Raw genomic sequence first — 20,910 nt, 5'->3', positions numbered from 1 at the left:
CACTCTCCATCCAGGGAGGATGGTCTACTTATGGCATATGCGAGTTTAGGAACTGTGGTTTACTCTTCCTAAAAAAAAAAATGTATTAATGTTGCTGTAATCATTCTTTAGCTGCATGTATTAGAGATTCCTCCCCCAGAGCTCTAAACACTTTGCAAATACGATCTCATGAACCTACATGCCAGCCCACCGTGGTAGGTCAACCGTCTTGGCAGCATTCGGGAATTGAATTATCCAAAGAGAAAGTGGTCTTTTCAGAGCTGCCTGTCATCTGGGGATGGGATCAAAATTAGCAAGGAATCTTAGAATTGCACAGGGCTCTAGGTATCACCTGGTCCAAAATTCTTGTTAAATAAACAGGAAACTGAGGCTCAGAGGGACCATATCACTAAAAGCCAGGATTCTCAATCAGGGCTGTTTGTTATCATCACCTGGGAAGTTTTAAAAATAGGTACCCTTGTCCAGGTTCCCATCCAGACCAGTTTAATCAGTGTCTTTGGGACCCTCCTGCATGAATGGTTTTGAAAGCTTTGTAGATGATTCTAATGAGTAGCCAGAGTTGAGATTTAGGTGGACAAAAGCAAACCCAGGGCCAAAAAAATACAAAACCAAAACCAAAACCAAAAAACCAAAATAAAGCAACACCAGGCACAAAGGCAAACCCAGTCTAGGGATCTGTCCATGGGGTCCCTTTTTCATTCTACGTCATACAGTTTGGCTTATGGCAAAAGTTCCTGAGGTTTTAACCATCCAGGCTAGCATCTTTGAAATGGGAAATATCTGTAGTAATTTCATCGCCTTTCACTTCATTTCATCAGCAGAGACACATTGCAAAGCTGTGGCAACATGACGCTGAAGTAACTGTTATTCCACCGAGCCAGTCAGTCAGTTCACTGGATGAAATCAGTCAGATCAGTCGGGTGGCTGACTTAGCCATTTCAGGTAGAATGGTCCGGCTAGTTGTCTAAGTGTAGACATTACTTTTCTAGACCTTGCCTAGGTGTGATGATATTATATTCATGTATTATATTATTTTCTATCATAAACTCTGTTCTGGGGGGCACTGGAGAGGCTCAGCATTAGCCTTGTAAAGGAATAAATGAAATCCTATCCTCTGGCATTATAGGGATTAGAGATTCAAGAATCCCTCACTGTGCCCATAGTAAGTGCTTGATAAATGGTAACAATTTTTATGCTCATATTGCCTTGGGATATTGTAGCGACCTAGACCTAGTTCCAGATAGGCAGACGTGCACGTGAGCTTGCACGCACACGCACGCACACACACGGTGCACCAGTATGGAGCATGTTTTTAGATTTAGCTATTTGCAAACTTGGCTAAAGTTGAAGGTGGGAGGAAGAAACAACAATCTATTCACACTTTCACCTCCAGGAAAAAAGCAGCCCTACAGAAAGTGGCACCGAAGGGGGAACTGGAAACGCAAACAACCTAAAGCTATGTCTGAATCAGACAGTGCAGTTCCTCTTACTTTTTAGCCTTGTGTGAGGTACAGCTCTTGTGGGTCCCTTAGCTCCAGCTCCTTAGCTCGCTGGCTCCTGAAGCCAAAGTCCCTTGACCCCGGAACCTGGGATCACTGTTGTCCCTCAGCTCTGTAGTTCTGCATGTCCTTTTCAGTTTTATTATTTTTGACAATTAGCCAGTCTCATTGAAGTCCTGCCCAGTCCTTCTGTGACCTGAGTCTCACTATGTTGCCTGTGAACCATCTCCTCTCTCTTATTCAGAAACTGAGCCTTGGTCTACTTCTCTCCCTTTTCCTTTGAGTCCCCGAGTCCCTGTACAACCTCGGTTCTCCCCAGCCTCTGCATCACACAAGCAACAAAAATGCTCCCAGTTCCTAAGGCAGGCTGCTGGGGATCTGTCTAGACCTCTCTGGTTTCAGCAGCTGGACCTCTTCCTTCCTTCCCTGATGAAGTCTGTAACGTTCACTTGTCCACTGGCACATCCCCTCACTGCCTGCCTCCCACACACTCTAGCCCTTCTTGTCTCGAAACCTGTCATGACAGGTGCTGTGGCACGTGGCCAGGTCATGAGCCATGTCCCTGAGTCACTCAGCAGGTTATCACTAGGCTCCTTAATCTAAACAGCTGTTTCACTGTCAGGTGGTTGGAAGAACTGAAACGACTGAATTCGCGGTCCTTGAAGACAGGTCACAGCCTAAAGACCAGGCAGAGGCTCTGGAGCACGTCTCTTATTGACTGTAATCACTGCCCGCTTTCCAGAAACTCTCTTACCTTCATAGAAGTCCTTAATGTCTGCAGCAAATGATGATGTGTTTCCATTCCTACAACTATGTTTACATGCCATGCCTAACCAATACTTTCATATACCAGCACTTTCAATAAAGGCATGGACTTTGGTCTCACTTTAGTGAGATTAATGTTTACAGACGAGTACCAAAGAGGATCCTTGGTGACTTTGATCCCATTCTTTGGTATAGGGCAGAGTTGGTTATGTAGTCCCAGACACCTTTGCAGCATCATTTCCTGCCTCTTCTTCAGAGAACTGAAGATGTTCCCCCGTATGGAATTCACCCTACTCTCTCACAGCTCCATATCTTTACACTTGTTGCTTCTTTTCTCTTGAATGTCCTTTTCGCATTCTCTTCCTGGTTAATTTTTACTCATCCTTCAAACCTCAACCCTAATGTCAACTCCTTCCCCATGTCTGAGTGCCTTTTGTATACATCCCACGGATCATATTTCTTTGAGCTCTTCAAGGAGAAGCCTGAGCATCATTTAGTTTCACATACATGATGTGCACAGTATGAGTGAAATAGGTGTTTTGGCACAAATGAATAAATTTATTGCAAAGTAACACACACGGGGCCTTGGATGGCCATCTGTTACTTCTTGATCAGTTGTTAAGTGGCTTGAGGAATGAAGCCCTGATTAATTCATCTTTGTATCCTTCACCCAGCACCTAGAACTGTGTCTAGTACACAGTAGGTCCATAATATATATTTTCTAGATGAACAAACCATTACCAGATGGCTCTCTGTTGTGCCAATATGCCTTACCTAAAAATGATACTTGCTTGGGTTAGATTGAGCCTGACATGAAACATGCAGGAAACTGGACTCCAGGAAACTTTTTTTTGTTGAGTGAGTTTTGATCCCTTTTTGAAGGCTCCCAGGGAAATCCTAGGGACATTTGTCTCTGCAAACTCAAGAAGCAGAGGGAGGAAAGGAAGACTTTACATTTCCATTTATTTTTCACCTGGATTTTGGCCTCCCACCACCTAGACTCTGAGCTCCTCCAGTCTGGGGACTGTGCGTTATTTCCCTTGAACTCTAATTTCCTAGCCCAGGGCCTAGTACACAGTCAGTGTTTTGTAATTATTTATTGAATGACCATGCAGTGATCTCTGCATTACTCAGCAAGCCCTCTAGCACCATCTCTCCTAACATACTTTTTGGTTCAACATCAGTCGTTATGGATGCCATTTCCTCTCTAGGTGAAGTTATTTGTTCAGCTGCAACTTGCTTGCCTTTGGACTGTCCTCGAAAAAGAATCTCTGATGGTTGTGCTGATGTTTAGTTAAATGGAATGAGGTGTTTCCATTTTCATAATGTTGGAACTGCCGCTTGCGTTGGCTCATGGGTAATGGTGAGGACCAGGGAGCAGCCCTTGTCCTTTTAGGGCTCTATAGAAGTTTCAGATAATGCAAGGGAAAGAAATAAAAGATTGGATGGAAGAAGGGGAAAAACTACGTTAGGCAAAGAAAACGAATATGAAAAAAATTCTCCAAAGGACACATTCATCACTAAAAAGAGGAACATCAATCATTCTCAGTTTCATTTTTATATTTATTTATTGTTTTGCGGTACGCGGGCCTCTCACTGTTGGGGCCTCTCGCGTTGCGGCGCACAGGCTCCGCATGCGCGGGCCCAGCGGCCATGGCTCATGGGCCCAGCCGCTCCGCGGCATGTGGTATCTTCCCGGACCAGGGCACGAACCCGTGTCCCCTGCATCGGCAGGCGGACTCTCAACCACTGTGCCACCAGGGAAGCCCCTCTCAGTTTCATTTTTATTGTGTGTGTGAGTGAAAGCACAAGTGGAAATGACAACATAAATAACTTTTAAAAGCCACTTTATCCAGGAACAGTGAATAAGGAAGATATTTAGTTCCAACCTTGCATATAGGGTAAAAAAGAAATCTATCAAATCTAAAATGTTCCTGGGTGGATGAAATTCCTCTGAACGTTTCCTGTACTTCCTAATATAAAGGGAATGGAAGATAAGGAGTAGTCAGAACCCATAGGGACGTGGTGATGTGGAAACCAGAGTAGGGGCCAGTGGTGGTTCATGGCTGCCATTCATACTAAACTGTTTTTCCTGCTGCAGGATTCATTTTTAGTCTCATCTGCTTTCTCTCTGGGTCTTAGCCTCGTGGCCTGCACAAATTCGTTTGCTTTGCTTCTTCTTTTACACGTTTTCCCATATCACATGGACTCATACCCGTGTAACTCTTCTTTGTTAATGCAAGGCTGTGTGAAAGGGTGTGGACAAATGGAACTTTTGTAAATCTAACCACCTTTCAGATGTACTCAGGAGCTTTCTATTTAACAGGAGTCAGGCTTGAGTCTTGCACGAAATGGTAAAGACTTTAGCAATCCCACTCACATACTAGTTTGTCTTCACTGAAAGGTTCTTTTTTTTAATCATGAATTTTCTTAAGGCTCTGCCTGACTTTCCTGAAGCAATGAATAGGTGTCTGCAGTTTGTAGGACCTTGGTGTACTCTGCAGAAAGAGCTCTGATCTCCCCACTCCCCTCACTTACAACCCTTGCTTGTATCCCACACCTTTTACCTAACAGCACAGGTGGACCCAGGTATTCTGCAGTACTTGGAGGGAGGTAAGGCAGGTCGGGCTCATGCACAGCCATTCAAGAAATTTGTGGCAAGAATCTAGACCCTGCTTTCCTGATTTCTAAGCAAGTGCTTGTCTCTCTCTTTGCTACACCATCTCCCTATAGTAGGATTCACCCTACAATGTGATACTTCTTTTTTTTTTTTTTTTTTTTTTGCGGTACGCGGGCCTCTCACCACCGTGGCCTCTCCCGCTGCAGAGCACAGGCTCTGGATGCGCAGGCCCAGCGGCCATGGCTCACGGGCCCAGTCGCTCGGCGGCATGTGGGATTCTCCCAGACCGGGGCATGAACCCGTGTCCCCTGCATCGGCAGGCGGACTCTCAACCACTGCGCCACCAGGGAAGCCCAACGTGATACTTCTTGTCAATGATTTAGAGCATATTCACCTTGATCCCTCCTTTCTCCATCAGAGGCACATTCAAAACTGCTTTTGGTTGAAGATGCTGCCTTCTTGGACTCTTCAAGGATCCTCTACTTGAACTACACTTTATAAACTAAAGCAGAAGAGAGCACTGGATCTGTTGCTAAACAATTGGGAGAATGGTTTAGGAGGCAGTATAATGTGGTGGGAAGGCGGGCTTGGGTTCTTGGGTTCAATCACGGTCTAATTAATTATTAGCAGTGCGAACTTAGACCAGGTTCTTAACCTCTCTGAACCTCAGTTGCCTCATCTGTAAGATGGATATATTAATACAACCTCAGCAAGTTGTGAATATTAGAGAAAATGTATATACAGCACGGTAGGTGCTGAATAAATAGAAACCATCATTATCCTTAGTGTTTACTAGAACTAAAGTTGCGTTGGCCTCATCTTTGTTTTGTCCTTACCTCCCCACTTCGTCTACCCTTCTGTTTCCTGTTACACGGCTCTTCTGGTTTTCTGTTTTCTGTCTCCTCACTCCCTAATTTCTTCCCCCCTCTCTTGCTCTCTCTTACCTCTAACGTTATGCTATTCCCGTTCTCTCTTCCATCTAAGGGTCATCAAATTTCAAATCTAAAACAGCTCTTGGATATTCTTGCATCCAGCTCCTGTGTGTCAGATGAGAAAACTGAAGCCCAAGGAAATTGACATTTATACAAGGTCACCAGGTAGTGGAATCCTGGAGAACTTGGGTGCATGCTTAGCCTACCTGCTCCTTTATGACTCTGTCTCTGGGGGTGAACACGTGAGGGGTGACCATCCCCAAGGAGCCTAGTGGGGACAGGGATGTTACAGTGCTAAGTCTCCCTAGAGGACAGTGTTCTTCTTCTTTCCTTTCCTACCCGTCAGGAGCATTTTATATTTCAAAGTTCTTTGATAAAACAGCTATAAACCAGTTCATCTCCCGGGGTAGCAAAACTCAGATGAGATTTCTCCTGAAACTTCCTTGTTGTTGAACTGGGAGTATTTAAAAACTTCTTTAGTCATTAAAAAAATCTACAGTTTCTCATCAGGGATAGTACATCATGAATGAAAAGTAGTGGGCCTTTGATCTAATTTTGTGCGTGTCCGTTTTCTCAATAATAAATGGGCTTTTGTTATGAGACAAGTTGACACTGAGTTTGCTTTTCATTGGTCTGTGGTGAATTGGGAGCAGCTGAGGCTGCGTTCTCTTTTCTTAGTCCTATAGCAAGACTGTGACTTGACACCTAATTGGACATTTTTGCTTAGGCCCTTTCAATATTCCAGGCATTGAAGAGAGAGAAAATTGTTTCCATCCAGGAGAATAACATCCAAACTAAATGTCAGGTGACAGTGTAGCCTAGTGGTGCCTCATATGATCCATTACAAAGGAGAGGTGAACTATTGATTATGATGCTGAAAAGAGAAAAGCACATCCCCAAGAAAAAAGGAAAAAATGGGGAGCCTAGAATGTAGCAGCTACCTTTAAGTCAGTGACCTTGAGGAATGATAGATGCCTTGCACTGGCTCAGATTTCTTTGAATCAGCCTGGAAATGGAGCCCAACGCCTCTACCATCAAAGGCAGCAGGAGTGATGATGTTAAAGCTGTTTTGAGTAATGTTAATGTTGAGGAGAATGGCTTACACAACAGGGCATCCGTCTAGAATGTGGTCATAGGACATTGTGCAAAAGGGTCTGAGAGTAAGGACTCGGGGATCAGAACTGGCATGAACACATCAAGAAGGCTTATTATTATTATTTTTTTACATCTTTATTGGAGTATAATTGCTTTACAATGGTGTGTTAGTTTCTGCTTTATAACAAAGTGAATCAGTTATACATATACATATGTTCCCGTATCTCTTCCCTCTTGCGTCTCCCTCCCTCCCTGCCTCCCTATCCCACCCCTCCAGGTGGTCACAAAGCACCGAGCTGATCTCCTTGTGCTATGCAGCTGCTTCCCACTAGCTATCTATTTTACGTTTGGTAGTGTACATATGTCCATGCGACTCTCTCACTTCGTCCCAGCTTACCCTTTCCCCTCCCCATATCCTCAAGTCCATTCTCTAGTAGGTCTGTGTCTTTATTCCTGTCTTACCCCTAGGTTCTTCATGACCATTTTTTCCCCTTAGATTCCATATATATGTGTTAGCATATGGTATTTGTCTTTCTCTATCTGACTTACTTCACTCTGTATGACAGACTCTAGGTCCATCCACCTCACTACAAATAACTCCATTTCTTTTTATGGCTGAGTAATATTCCATTGTATATATGTGCCACATATTCTTTATTCCTTCATCCGATGATGGACACTTAGGTTGCTTCCATCTCCTGGCTATTGTAAATAGAGCTGCAATGAACATTTTGGTACATGACTCTTTTTGAATTATGGTTTTCTCAGGGTATATGCCCAGTAGTGGGATTGCTGGGTCATATGGTAGTTCTATTTGTAGTTTTTTAAGGAACCTCCATACTGTTCTCCATAGTGGCTGTACCAATTCACATTCCCACGAGCAGTGCAAGAGTGTTCCCTTTTCTCCACACCCTCTCCAGCATTTATTGTTCCTAGATTTTTTGATGATGGCCATTCTGACTGGTGTGAGATGATATCTCATTGTAGTTTTGATTTGCATTTCTCACAAAGCTACAGTAATCAAGACAGTATGGTACTGGCACAAAAACAGAAATATAGATCAATGGAACAGGATAGAAAGCCCAGAGATAAACCCACGCACATATGGTCACCTTATCTTTGATAAAGGAGGCAGGAATGTACAGTGGAGGAAGGACAACTTTTCAATATGTGGTGCTGGGAAAACTGGACAGATACATGTAAAAGTATGAGATTAGATCACTCCCTAACACCATACACAAAAATAAGCTCAAAATGGATTAAAGACCTAAATGTAAGGCCAGAAACTATCAAACTCTTAGAGGAAAACATAGGCAGAGCACTCTACTACATAAATCACAGCAAGATCCTTTTTGACCCACCTCCTAGAGAAATGGAAATAAAAACAAAAATAAACAAATGGGACCTAATGAAACTTCAAAGCTTTTGCACAGCAAAGGAAACCATAAACAAGACCAAAAGACAACCCTCAGAATGGGAGAAAGTATTTGCAAATGAAGCAACTGACAAAGGATTAATCTCCAAAATTTACAAGCAGCTCATGCAGCTCAATATCAAACAAACAAACAACCCAACCCCCAAATGGGCAGAAGACCTAAATAGACATTTCTCCAAAGGAGAAGGCTTATTTGTTTGTGTTCTCAAACAGGCGAGGTGAGCGGCAAAGGCACATGGAAGGCTACTCTGGGGAGTGATAATTGTGTTTGGAGACTTTCACTCCAGTGCAGGTTACTGGTTCAGTTCAAACCCAAACTGCAGGAATCATTACGACTTGATGGGTGATGGGAAATCAGGTCCTGGCTTTCAGTTCGCTTCCTAAAAGCAGTCCCTGTAATTGGTCTCCTTTCCTAGAAGACTGCCGAAGGCTGCGAAGGGCGACAGACACAGTACTGTTCTGAGGCCAGGAGGGGGTTCTGCTGGGATGGGGAGGGGAGTAGATGCTGGGCAGGCACAGAGAGGAAAGGCAGTGCAGTGGAGGGAGGAAAATGCTTTACTCCTCTGGTCCCTGAAAAGGCAAGTGTTGCTGGGATCCTGAGGCCAGGCTGTAGGCAGACCAGCTTGGGGACATTGGACAGAGAGTTGGACTGAGTCCCATGAAGAAACTATGTCTGACCCACAGGCCTCTTTGTCTCTCTCTAGTTCACCTCTAGCACAATTCCAGAGAGTGCTAATCTAATTTCAGGGCACGAGAGTATAACTTGTGAGCTAGCTTCCGAATCCCTTGTTTAAACCTCCAGCCTTTCAGGTTTTAGGCTGTTGCAAAGCCTAGGCTCTTGCAAAGCAAAAGTTTTGGTTCTTAGATTTCAACTGCTTTTCTTGGTTTTTCTACTATTGTCACCCCTTTCCTGATGCAGTGAATGGGGAAAGGTGGGTATCAATAGGTAAGAGGAAATATATGGAATAAAAAGCCCATCAGTTATTATCTCGAACTGTCATCCTGCTGCACTTCATTATGTGTTTCTTTCACGAATAACCCTATTCCTGGGCTTTTGAAGCCTGCACCCAGGTCAATCGGTGGACCCGCCTATGGGTCCGTCGGCTTCTTGTCAAGGAGAAATTCTCCCTGTGGGCCATTCACAAATCCAAAAAGCCCTGCAAAGGTCTATTTTGTAGAGTGAAATAGGGGACAGAGGAAAGAGTCCATGAGAAACCTGGCTGGGTCTAATATTCTATGGCTTACAACCTTTTGGTCACAGGATAGGAGATGAGGGAAAAAACTCAATAGAGCTCATCACCCATCATAATAAGTAGGCAGTGTCATTTTTGTATAGATGAGAAAGTTTATTTGTTTGCTTTGCATATTGTAATGATTTCATGTCACTTTGCAGACGACCTGTTTCTAAAAAGTGTGCCTAGCGTGTCAAGTGCGTGATCTTGGGCACATTCTCTCTCCTCCCTGGAGATGGGAGCCCGGCCCATGGGAGAGTGGGGAGGCTGGTGTGCTCTAGCTATTGGTAAGCTTGGAAGAAGCCTAGAGAGTGGTTTCCACCTGTCTCTGCAACACAGGATTTGTGCAAAAGCTTCCATGCTGGGGTATATTTCTTTGGCCCTGCCAAGGCAGAAGGTGGGATGGAAAACAAGGGTCGTGTTCTCCAGAACAAGTTGCCACATTTGTGCTCAGTCCCAGAAGGAGGTGGATGTGTTTTAAGTATTTGTGTGTATGTTTGTCCTTCATTACACCTTGGACTCCCTGGGGGTAGTATCAGAATCATCTCTGTTTCCTTCATCCCTGGTGGCTGCCAGACACATAGTAGATACACAGAAATTGCTCTTGTTTTAAGAGTGAGTAAAGGGGGAAAACAGAGCGTGGGGTAGTTCTATCTTTTCTGAACATGATGCTTGGCTGCCTTGACGTATTTTTAGTCAGTTCCTACCTGGCCTGCTCTTCAAACTACACTTAAGCATCTAGAAAGTCATCCAAAAACATTTTGCTGAGTACACAAGAAACAGATTTTAAAAATTAGAACTTAGGTTTCCATGTGATGATAATGGAAAGGATGTTGGATGTATTTGGAGAATCTCTCGCCATCATCACCTTCCTTCTTCCTTGTGGCATCTGTTCCCACTACAGTCCTTGGGTTGTGCTAACGTGAACCATTCACTTCAGCTGAGGGTGGTGCTCAGATCTCCCCTGGGTGTCCAAGGATTATCTTTCCATACCTGGCTCCCTCCTGCATGCTCCTGACCCCACGTGAGCCTGTCGTGTTGCAGTTGGGCCCAATCAATAGACTTTTAAAATAAGCTTTGCCCTTTGAAAACCATTCCTAAGCACTTTGCATTCCTTTCCTGTTTGAAAAGTTCATTTTTGTTCTATGCTTAGTTCTAAAAATACCCAAGTGTGTGGGAGGCCCGAGCCATGCAGTTCAAAGCTGTTCTAGTGGGTGAGGGTCTTGAGGGCTTGACAATGAACTCATTGAGGTGAACCCATCCCCTTCACAGCTTCAGGAAATGAGTTTTGTGAAGGACAAAGTAGGAAGGTGAGCATTCCATCACCTGGCAATCTCAACTCAGTGGAAGACAGGAGGCACCGAACAAGATCCTGAACGTTGTTGAGATGCCTGAGTTGAAAAGGGCTGTCACGTGGCTTGAAGTTGTTTTTCAAGATTGATGCAGTGTTTAGACAGTATTGACTGAAGTCAATTGCTAATCTTCAGTCTGTGTTTCTGAGTGTGCATGTGGAAATCAGGAGTCGATACCCATTGTCTTCAGGGCTGGGATTCTTGATCCACAATTGATGCTGGTTATTAGTTTCTCAGCATTCCCAAGATCAAGGAGCCCTATCCAGAAGCCCCATAAATGAAAGACCGTTTCTGGGTGTGAGTGAAGTGATGTACTTGTCCCCTTTACTTAGAGTTGTGTCAGAGTGGGTAGCAGAGGCCCGATCTCTGTTTTGACTCCACGCCCTTGGAGAATAAAGGCACGGTGAGATACGTGCTGTTCAAACACTAAGCTTTTTACGCTCTGTTTATCTGATTCTTCTGTCTAATTAAAGTTACCTCTACACTTGATTGGTTTTTAAAGCCCAATGTTTGGCAATTAAACCTTCTTTGTTCTAACAACTGGGTGGCGCTTCCCTGAGTGATTTAGCACGTAATGGATTATCTGCTGAACCAAGAACTGGCTTCCTTGGAGAGCTTCTCTTGCAGAATTTAATGCTTGGGTGGCCACTAGGAACACCCACTGAGGAATCTGTAGACAGAATTGTGTGGATTCGCTCAGGAGTCCATGGAGCAAGTGTGGGGGGATCCTTGACTTGGATTAGGAATCGGGAGACCTGATTTAATCCCCAATGAGGCCACTTTTCTAGGGCTCCCTCAAGGTCTTCGAAGGTGTGCTTTATCCATGTCTACGAGTCATACCCAGAGAAGCAGGGCGGGTGTTGGTAGCGAAGCTGGCCTGACCCCACCATCATAGAGGGAACTTAGCCCTGCCAGCCCGGCCCTGAGCTAAGCCTCCCTGGTGTGCAGAGTGCTTGATGGGAGGATGCTGGCAGATCATCTCCACTTGGTCCTTCCTGAGAGCCCACCACCAGTCAGACCACCACAAGGCTTTCCTTTATTCCAAGTCCTCTCAGACAGGAAGACCTGCGATAGGACATGCAGGGAGTGGAGGGGTGCCAACGTCGTAATCATAACCTCTCCCCTCACCTCACAAGAGTGGACTCTATTTCCTAGTCACATTTGTTAGGTTTTTGAAGGACAGAGTTTTAGTGTCATCTTTGCCAGGGAAACAGAGAGGAGGCTGTTAAGGAGCTGGCAGCCATTTTAAAGAGAAAGAATCAGTGTGTTTACCTCTTCCTCCCGGCCTTGCTCCTGCTGCCCTCCCAGCAGACACACACACACACACACGTGTGCTCATACCCCAGTGGAAACACCTGCACACACATACATGCAGGCACACGTGCACATACATACAACCTTGCGTCTTCAAAGCCAGTGAATCTGAGCTGTCCGGAAAGGCACACGTGCTGTCATTCTGGCCTGTTCTCACTCTGGTGGGAGCAGGTCTTCTCCAAGTCTAGCATTTGTGCCGAAGTTTATTCAGTGACAGTGGCCCTTCCTGGGAAGCCCGTCCAACCACAAAAGGCGTTCTTTATTTGTTTGGGAGTGATTTCAGTCTTTTATCCTCACATATGAGTCCACAGTGATGCTTAAGGGAGGCTAAATTACTGCCACCAAGCTGATCTGATTCACTGGACACCAAGGACTATGGGGCACATCTTAATGTATTTGTATTTCCTGTACTGTGAATGCAAATGATTTAGGGTTTTTTCCTAGACTTTTTATCCTTTGCTGAGGACTCCCCTGGGGAGGATAACTGAAACTATTGAAGACCCAGTGTAGTCATTCTGGCACGTTTGTAAGCTTCCTCTGTGACACCTCTGTGTACCGGAGCCCTTCTGTACCTGAGTTCACTGTTTCCACCAGGTGGAAGACCGGGCTGGTGTGCGGCAATGGCATGGAAAGCAAGGGGCCTGTAGGAATGACCCCTGAGATTCTGTTGTTCTGGGAACTTCTGGCTGGGTTGGTTCTGGGTGAGCTCACAAGCTCAGGGCAGTCAGAGCTGGAAGGATGTCTAGTCCCTCCCTACTCAAAGTGTGGCCTGAGGACCAGAGAAACGAACATGATCCAGGAGCTTGGTAGCCTGCAGTATTGCAGCCCCCAGCCTAGGCATGTCGAATCAGAATCTGCATTTTCACAGGAGCCCCCAGTGATCTGTAGGCATGTGAAAGACAACGGCCAGTCAGCTCCCTCATCTTATGGACTATTCTAATGACTGTCCCTCTGAGATATATTGTACTGAGAAAATGTCTACATGGGGAATGGAAAGGAAGCAAGGCAGCAGAAATTTACAGCATGGAACTCTGACTCTGGGGTCTCTGGGTGGCAGAAGGACCAAGGAACCCAGAGGTAGGCAAAGAGATAGACAGTGGCATGAGAGGGCGCAAAGGGAAGGTCTGAGTGGACACAGACTTCCTTGACATCCCTTTCTCCTCTCCTCTTCTCCTTCCCCATAAAGTCGCTGCCACTAACCTCATGGGTGCCCACTTCTAGGCTGGGTGATGATTTTAAGAGACCTTGGTCTCTAAGAGTTTTACGGTGTGTTCATTTGTCCACTCCTGCCAGAGAACTAAAAGTAAAATAACAGTAAGCTGTAAAACAGGTATAAAAAGTCTAATGAGGGGCTTCCCTGGTGGCACAGTGGTTAAGAATCCGCCCGCCAAGGCAGGGGACATGGGTTCAAGCCCTGGTCCGGGAAGATCCCACGTGCTGCGGAGCAGCTAAGCCCGTGCGCCACAACTACTGAAGCCCGCGAGCCTAGAGCCCATGCTCTGCAACAAAAGAGAAGCCACCACGAGAAGCCCAAGCACCACAACGAAGAGTAGCCCCCGCTCGCCGCAACTAGAGAAAGCCCATGCGCAGCAATGAAGACCCAACACAGCCAAAAATAAATTAAAAAAAAAAAAGTCTAATGAAATTCTGTTTCTCCCATCAATGAATACTTTGATCTGTGCTTTAAAATAGCAAATGCAAGTCGCATGTGTGAGCCCCAGCTTTGCTGGTGCCCTAGGCACATCAATGGGGAGTCAGACCCTGCCCAGTGCACCCTCGTCCTGCCCTTGTAGTGGTTTGAGGAGACTCATTCCTGACACTAGATGAGGAAAGGTCCCAGCTCTGTGGCTCCCTCCCAGTGACAGAGCCACTTATCAGTAGATTGGGGACCAGAACCTGGTTTCTGGGTTCCACCTGTTGAGGCGTTTCTACTCAGCTCACCAGCAATCCTAGGTCCACCTCAGCACAGCTGGTGCCCTGAAGAAATAATGAAAATAATGTTAGCTTCCAAGGCTTGGCACAAACTAGGATCTGATTTGAGTTTATCCACATCTTGGTGTCTGGGAGTTCTCTAGTCTTTGAAAATCATGTGACTTTCAAAATGATCTAGAATTTGTGAAACGCCCTATGAGGCCAACGCTTTTCTTGCTGTAACCTTTATGGTTCTCCTTCAAGGCAACACTTTCTCACTAAAACTTTGAATTACAGCAATTGCTCATTCTCATATTCATTGGATTGTTACTATATTCCAGCCAGGAGGCTAAGCAGCTCTACTTAATTAATTTAATCCTACAATAGCCTATGGGTCAGTACTATTATTATCCCCATTTTACAGATCTAGTAACTGTCTCAAGGTCACTCAGTAAGTGGGGAAGCAGAGATTTGAACACAAAGAAATCTATCTAGATGAGCCTAAGCTATTAATCACTGTGTTATCATCCATTAAAGGTATATGCAGCCCTTCTCTCTGTTTTTTTTTTTTTTTTTTTTTAAACCTCTGCTTTGGCTTTTTTGCAAGGGAGGGAGACTACTCATATCCTACCTGGTGGAACTGGTTTCCAACTATGAGTAAGAGGTTTGGGATATAACATCTCAGTCCTCCACCTCATTCTTCCATGTGGTATTCCGCTACTTGGGAGAGGTTTCCTTCTCTCCTAGTGGCATGACTATCTCCAGTTTCTTTGGTTAGCAAAATACCAAGACTATATCACCTTACTAGGTCAAGTGTTTTGGTAACGGAAATAGTCAGCTTCAGTGAAACATTTCCCCGACCTCCAAGTTAGAGAATGGTTTTGCTCAGATTTCAGCAAGACCTGAGGGTTAGAAAGGAGTTTAAAAGCCCTGTTGTCCAAATTCCTATCTAATTTATGACTCCCCTTTATAACCTTCCACGAAGCATCATGTTGTGTTTTGGTTTGTCTTTTAATCAGTCAAAGGTGGCCTTGTGCTTATTGACACTTCCAATGATTAAGATAAAAAATCTTTTCTTTCGCCTTGTTCTGAATCTTCAACCTGGTTTTCTTGTCTCCATCTTTTTTCTTCTTCGAACCTAGTTGTCTGCTTGATGTGAACATCCAAGTTAATTACATCTGGAAATAAATCCCTTCTTTCAGTTATAGAATGATTAACTGTGTAAATTTAAATTAACCCAGCACCAAGTCAGAATTTTGAAATCATCTTTTTGGCAACTCTTTGGTGAAGCTTGTTTCATCTACTGATTTTTCTTGGGGATACGATTAATACCGTCCATTTTCAACGAGAGGCCATATACACACAATGGAAGTCATTTAATTGTTGTCTCTGGTTTTTATATTTCTCTTCTGGCCTGAAGAGCTGTACCTTTTGTATTTTATTGGAAGAAATTTATCAGACACGTGGCATTCTATTTTTATCTCTTAGGCTCACCTCAGAGTCCAAATGTCAGCATTTTTGGAAAAAACACTGGGCTAGAAGCCAAAACAACCAAGTGAATCCTAGGTTGGACTCTTCCCTTAGTCAAGGCATTAACCTTTGGGAATCCTGGTTTTATCCTCAGGAAAATGGGCATTCTGCCAGCTCTGCCCTTGTCATAGGAATGTTGAGAGGCTTGAAATAGGGAACGTATGTAAGAGCACTCAGTAAACTGTAATACAGGATGGAAGATATAAGGCCAAAGCCCTGGGTTCACAGAATGGTTATGAAGTGGATAAGTATGGAGATGGGGAGCCAGAGAGCATGAGAACCCCAAACTCTCAACTTGACAGTTGATTTTTATCTATCTGGAGTGTGTGCCTGCAGATGTCAGGGAGGGGGTGAGATTAAGTTGCCTCAGAGCTGAGCATTCCTTTCAGTGAGAAATGTGTCTGTCAGGGCATTTCAAAGCAACACAGAGAGAGTGAGTGGACAGTCATTGTACCAATTTAATGAACACTAATTAAGCACCCTGTTTGTAAATAGCGCTGAAGATAGTATAAGGTAAACCTTACCTGTTTGTAAATAGCACTGAAGATAGTATAAGGTAAACCTTACCTGGCCATTTCAGGAGGTGTCATTAACCAGAGGTGTGTTGTTCCGGCCACCACTGTGCACGGCTCTCAATGGCTCTGAGCATCGTCAGGCACCTGATTTACATCTTTCAGACATTTTCATCAACAGGATTAGCTCTCGGTTGGATATTATCCCACCAAATTGTATTTTTCCCAAGATTTTTATAACTCCAGTGCCATCCTAGTTCTAAGACCTTCTCTTTAAAGAAGTCTTCACATTAAAGAAGTAGTCACAGATCCTCTTCCTTCCCCTGTTCCTTTCGAGATTCTAAATTAATTTCTTTCTCCTTTAAATTCTTATTTTTTATGATGCTTTTTGAAAATAATATAATTTTATGAGGAAATCCATGAAACAAAATTCAGCCCAAAACGCACGTAGTGAATACTTAATGCAATAAATAATTCAGCTGTCATTTCCACCATCCATCCCAATGGATAAATGTTTTACTTGTATTTCTTTGAAAAATAATGAGTCTTTCAGTTAACAATAATTCTTAATTTTATACCAAAGAAACCCATCATTATGTAGTGAGTTTTGCCTTCTATGGGCATCAATGGCAATGCCTTTTGAGGGAATCTACCAAGGTAGTAACAGGTGAACTCAGAGCTAAACCCTGCCAAAGGGCAGAGGCTTCCTCTCCCAAGTCATAAAGAACAAAGGGGACTGGAGGAGATGTCGGTGGCAGGGGGAAGCTTTGGAGCCGTAGAGGAGAGCGCAGCAGCAGGGGTACAGAGGGCAAATCGGAGATTCCCGCACAGAGGATCGGTGCCAACCAGCACTCACCAGCCCAAGAGGCTTGTCTGCTCATCCGCCGGGGCGGGCGGGGGCTGGGAGCTGAGGCTCGGGCTTCCTAGGATCCCAGGGAGAGGACTGGGGTTGGCTGCGTGAACACAGCCTGAAGGGGTTAGTGCACCACGGCTAGCTGGGAGGGAGTCCGGGAAAAAGTCTGGAGCTGCCGAAGAGGCAAGAGACCATTGTTTTGGGGTGCGTGAGGAGAGGGGATTCTCTCAACCACTGCGCCACCAGGGAAGCCCCACATGACTCTTTTTGAATTATGGTTTTTTCAGGACATATGCCCAATAGTGGGATTGCTGGGTTGTATGGTAGTCCTATTTGTAGTTTTTTAAGGAACTTCCATACTGTTCTCCATAGTGGCTATATCAATTTACTTTCCTACCAACAGTGCAAGAGTGTTCCCTTTTCTCCACAACCTCTCCAGCATTTATTGTTTCTAGATTTTTTGATGATGGCCATTCTGACTGGTGTGAGATGCTATCTCATTGTAGTTTTGATTTGCAGTTTTGATTCTCTAATGATTAATGATGTTGAGCATTCTTTCATGTGTTTGCTGGCAATCTGTACATCTTCTTTGGAGAAATGTCTGTTTATGTCTTCTGCCCATTTTTGGATTGGGTTGTTTGTTTTTTTGTTATTGAGCTGCATGAGCTGCTTGTAAATTTTGGATGATAATCCTTTGTCAGTTGCTTCATTTGCAAATATTTTCTCCCATTCTGAGGGTTGTCTTTTGGTCTTGGTTATGGTTTCCTTTGCTGTGCAAAAGCTTTTAAGTTTTATTGGGTCCCATTTGTTTATTTTTGTTTTTATTTCCATTTCTCTAGGAGGTGGGTCAAAAAGGATCTTGCTGTGATTTATTTCATAGAGTGATCTGTCTATATTTTCCTCTAAGAGTTTGATAGTTTCTGGCCTTACATTTAGGTCTTTAATCCATTTTGAGTTTATTTTTGTGTATGGTGTTAGGGAGTGTTCTAATTTCATACTGTTATATGTACCTGTCCAGTTTTCCCAGCACCACTTATTGAAGAGGCTGTCTTTTCTCCACTGTATATTCTTGCCTCCTTTATCAAAGATAAGGTGACCATATGTGCGTGGGTTTATCTCTGGGCTTTCTATCCTGTTCCATTGATCTATATTTCTCTTTTTGTGCCAGTACTATACTGTCTTGACTACTGTAGCTTTGTAGTATAGTCTGAAGTCAAGGAGCCTGATTCCTCCAGCTCCAATTTTCGTTCTCAAGATTGCTTTGGCTATTCAGGGTCTTTTGTGTTTCCATACAAATTGTGAAATTTTTTGTTCTAGTTCTGTGAAAAATGCCAGTGGTAGTTTGATAGGGATTGCACTGAATCTGTAGATTGCTTTGGGTAGTAGAGTCATTTTCACAATGTTGATTTTTCCAATCCAAGAACATGGTATATCTCTCCATCTATTTGTATCATCTTTAATTTATTTCATCAGTGTCTTATAATTTTCTGCATCCAGGTCTTTTGTCTCGTTAGGTAGGTTTATTCCTAGATATTTTATTCTTTTTGTTACAATGGTAAATGGGAGTGTTTTCTTAATTTCGCTTTCAGATTTTTCATCATTAGTGTATAAGAATGCCAGAGATTTCTGTGCATTAATTTTGTATCCTGCTACTTTACCAAATTCATTGATTAGCTCTAGTAGTTTTCTGGTAGCATCTTTAGGATTCTCTTGTATAGTATCATGTCATCTGCAAACAGTGATAGCTTTACTTCTGCTTTTCTGATTTGGATTCCATTTATTTCTTTTTCTTCTCTGATTGCTGTGGCTAGAACTTGCAAAACTATGTTGAATAAGAGTGGTGAGAGTGGGCAATCTTGTCTTTTTCCTGATCTTAGTGGAAATGCTTTCAGTTTTTCACCATTGAGGATGATGTTGGCTGTGGGTTTGTCATATATGGCCTTTATTATGTTGAGGAAAGTTCCCTCTATGCCTACTTTCTGCAGGGTTTTTATCATAAATGGGTGTTGAATTTTGTTAAAAGCTTTCTCTGCATCTGTTGAGATGATCATATGGTTTTTCTTCTTCAGTTTGTTAATATGGTGTATCACGTTGATTGATTTGCATATATTGAAGAATCCTTGCATTCCTGGAATAAACCCCACTTGATCATGGTGTATGATCCTTTTAATGTGCTGTTGGATTCTGTTTGCTAGTATTTTGTTGAGGATTTTTGCATCTATGTTCATCAGTGATATTGGCCTGTAGTTGTCTTTCTTTGTGACATCTTTGTCTGTTTTGGTATCAGGGTGATGGTGGCCTCGTAGAATGAGTTTGGGAGTGTTCCTCCTTCTGCTATATTTTGGAAGAGTTTCAGAAGGATAGGTGTTATCTTTTCTCTAAATGTTTGATAGAATTCACCTGTGAAGCCATCTGGTCCTGGGCTTTTGTTTGTTGGAAGATTTTTAATCACAGTTTCAATTTCAGGTCTTGTGATTGGTCTGTTCATATTTTCTAATTCTTCCTGGTTCAGTCTCAGCATGTTGTGCATTTCTAAGAATTTGTCCATTTCTTCCAGGTTGTCCATTTTATTGGCATAGAGTTGCTTGTAGTAATCTCTCATGATCTTTTGTATGTCTGCCGTGTCAGTTGTTACTTCTCCTTTTTCATTTCTAATTCTATTGATTTGAGTCTTCTCCCTTTTTTTCTTGATGAGTCTGGCTAATGGTTTATCAATTTTGTTTATCTTCTCAAAGAACCAGCTTTGGTTTTATTGATCTTTGCTATCGTTTCTTTCATTTCTTTTTCATTTATTTCTGATCTGATCTTTATGATTTCTTTCCTTCTGCTAACTTTGGGGTTTTTTGTTCTTCTTTCTCTAATTGCTTTAGGTGCAAGTTTTGTTGTTTATTTGAGATCTTTTCTGCTTTTATTTTTTTCTTTTTTTGCGGTATGTGGGTCTCTCACTTTGTGGCCTCTCCTGTTGCAGAGCACAAGCTCCAGACGCGCAGGCTCAGCAGCCATGGCTCACAGGCCCAGCCGCTCCGTGGCATGTGGGATCCTCCCAGACCGAGGCACGAACCCGTGTCCCCTGCATCGGCAGGCAGACTCTCAACCACTGCGCCACCAGGGAAGCCCATCCTGCTTCTTAAGGTAAGATTGTATTGCTATAAACTTCCCTCTTAGAGTTGCTTTTGCTGCATCCCATAGGTTTTGGGTCATCGTGTCTCCATTGTCATTTGTTTTGTAGGTATTTTCTGATTTCTTCTTTTATTTCTCCAGTGATCACTTCGTTATTAAGTAGTGTATTGTTTAGCCTCTATCTGTTTGTATGTTTTACAGATCTTTTCCTGTAATTGATATCTAGTTTCATAGCATTGTGGTTGGAAAACATGATACAATTTCAGTTTTCTTAAATTTACCAAGGCTAGGTTTGTGACCCAAGATATGATCTATCCTGCAGAATGTTCCATGAGCACTTGAGAAAAATGTGTATTCTGTTGTTTTTGAGTGGAATGTCCTATAAATATCAATTAAGTCCATCTTGTGTAATGTGTCATTTAATGCTTGTGTTTCCTTATTTATTTTCATTTTGGATGATGTGTCCATTGGTGAAAGTGGGGTGTTAAAGTCCCCTACTATGATTGTGTTATTGTCAATTTCCCCTTTTATGGCTGTTAGTATTTGCCTTATGTATTGAGGTGCTCCTATGTTGGGTGCATAAATATTTACAATTGTTACATCTTCTTGGATCGACCCCTTGATCATTATGTAGTGTCCTTCTTTGTCTCTTGTAATAGTCTTTATTTTAAAGTCTATTTTGTCTGATATGAGAATTGCTACTCCAGTTTTCTTCTGATTTCCATTTGCATGGAAAGACT

At 43.3% G+C, this 20,910-nt stretch overlaps 1 long non-coding RNA gene across 1 annotated transcript in view; it reads left to right on the top strand.

Moving 5' to 3' along the window:
• Nucleotides 1-20,910, top strand: part of LOC125964327 (uncharacterized) — a 124,045-nt gene that overhangs the window by 9,243 nt on the left and 93,892 nt on the right. Inside the window, exon 2 of the long non-coding RNA XR_007477264.1 lies at nt 20,019-20,182. This is a non-coding gene — a long non-coding RNA (uncharacterized LOC125964327). The remainder of the gene's footprint in view (nt 1-20,018; nt 20,183-20,910) is intronic.

This window comes from Orcinus orca, chromosome 4 (assembly GCF_937001465.1).
Source record: "Orcinus orca chromosome 4, mOrcOrc1.1, whole genome shotgun sequence".
In the NCBI taxonomy this organism is placed as follows: domain Eukaryota; kingdom Metazoa; phylum Chordata; class Mammalia; order Artiodactyla; family Delphinidae; genus Orcinus; species Orcinus orca.
This window is presented reverse-complemented; position numbering and strand designations above follow the sequence as displayed.